This window comes from Ricinus communis, chromosome 10 (genome assembly GCF_019578655.1).
Source record: "Ricinus communis isolate WT05 ecotype wild-type chromosome 10, ASM1957865v1, whole genome shotgun sequence".
NCBI classification, from domain to species: Eukaryota; Viridiplantae; Streptophyta; class Magnoliopsida; order Malpighiales; family Euphorbiaceae; genus Ricinus; species Ricinus communis.
The window spans coordinates 24,902,465-24,904,770 of NC_063265.1; positions in this window are offsets into that span (position 1 = coordinate 24,902,465).

Genomic DNA, 2,306 nt, shown 5'->3' on the forward strand with positions numbered 1-2,306 from the left:
TTTTTATTTTTATATTAAAATATTAAAAATATAATTTTTAACTTTTTAAAAAAATTATTAAATTATCTCCGATAAAATTAAAATAATTAAAATTTAAATTCAAAGGTATTACAATTAGGATAATGAACATATATTGGCGCCACCATTCTGCCACATTGGCATCTTCATTTGTAAAAGATATGAAACTGTTGCTAGGAAAGTTGCAATATCTAAAAATATAAAAGAAAATGCCCATGTTTTTTGTATCAAATTTATGGTATTTTTTTATTTTTTCTATTAAAATATTAAAAATATGAGTTTTTTTAAATTTCTTTCTTAAAATTATGGTTTTAGTTATTTTTTTGTTTTTTCTTTGGTTGTTTTTAGATAAAACAACTGAAGAACAATTAAAAAAATAATGGAAAAACAACTAAAATATAATTGAAAACAACCACAACGTAAATTTTAAAAAAATTTAAAAACAGTATTTAAAAAATATTTATACAGTAAAAATAATATTTTTATGTTGATCTTAGAATATTTTTGAAAAATTTTGAAAAAAACTAACCTAGCTAATTTTTATGCCACATATATAGAATCTAATAGCCAACAAACTTACTTCTAACACAAACCATAAAAAAAAGAAAAACACATGTGATGTAAGCTCAAAAATATTATAATTTAAAAGCTAAAAACCTTTTATTGAAAAAATCACAATGAAAAATTTAAACAAAATTGCAATACGAATTCTGAAGAGAAATGTAAGAAATCAATTAGATACCTCATCAACAATCGGCAATACATATCAAGAAATAAAAGAATAAAAATTTCTTCAAGATATATTCATCAACTTTTGAATTTAAAAACAGAAAATTTAAGTTCAGAAATTTATCTTTTTGATTTTATATTATTTTTGAATAATTGTATTAAAATTTCTCAACAAGAAGTATATTATATAATCTTTTTAGTATTTAAATGTTGAATAAAATAAATATAGAATTTAAATTCTCATATTAGAGATAAGTAAGAAATCAAATCTATTTTATAGAGGATAAAAAAAATTATAATAAGTATATAGCAGTAAACTATAAGTATAAATTTTGAAATTTTTGAAACTTAGATATAAAGTCATGTGTGATTAATATATATTTTGTTGAATTTTTGGATAACTATATATGAAAATAAAGGATAAATTAATAATATATTATATAAACATACGTTTCAAACTAATATAAAATAAATTGTAACGTTTATAGTGAAAAGTATATAACAAATATACAGTAAAAAATATATAATAAATATATAGAAGTGTATAGTGAAAAATATATATAATAAGTATATAGAAGTATATAATAAACTTATATTTAAAAATCTTAGTAAAAGTCATATGTGATTGATATATAACTTGTAAATTATTTATAAACTAACTATTACATTAATATAAATATAAATATAAAAAAACATCTTCTATTTTTTTCTTTCTTATGTCCAACATTGATAAAATATCTTTCTTTTTTTTACCACAATAGACATTAGAAAGAAAATATAAGATACGTAAGCTTTGATATAAAGGACATTCTATTACCAAAGGGCAACATCCTTTTAAACTTTATACAAATAATATCAAAACAAAATAAAATAAACATAGAGCAAATAAGACTAAAAATTCAATATCAAGTGAAACAAGGTTATCAACTACTATAAATAGAAGACAATACCTGCAAGCTTCCTATTCTACCTAGAGTTAAAGAAGACAAAGAGTAACTTTACCAAATACCCTTTCTGTATAACTATTACAAACAGATTGGCATTAAGTATGATTTAAAACTATTAAGAGTTATTAATTCTTAATCCGTCGAGTAAATCAACCTTATCTCTAAGTGTTAACTACCAGTCCTTACTATTCAATGTCCAGTTGTAACAAGCATTTCTCTATGTCAAGAAACAGCCTAATAAACAATTAATTCAACGTCTCAACCCTCGGGGTGCTAGTTCTCACTCAATTTGATGGATTTTGGTCCGTAATCACAAGTATTTCCCTCGATTATTGATGGTGTCCTTCGAAAATGACCTGAAACGAGAAAGGAAACAAAAGACAGGTGATTCTAGCATAAAACGGGATAATCATGCATAAAAATGTAAACAATCGGGCATGAAAGCATGTGTAGTATGATGCTTATCAGGTACCAATTCACATCGAAATATCCATAAAATCGATCTTAAAAACCCCATTTAGATGTGTGTATTTTACGCACATCAGAGGGCCAGCTGGATCATCCGCTAGAGGGATGTCAAAATGGCTCTGCTTTGGAACCCGGCTCTATGGA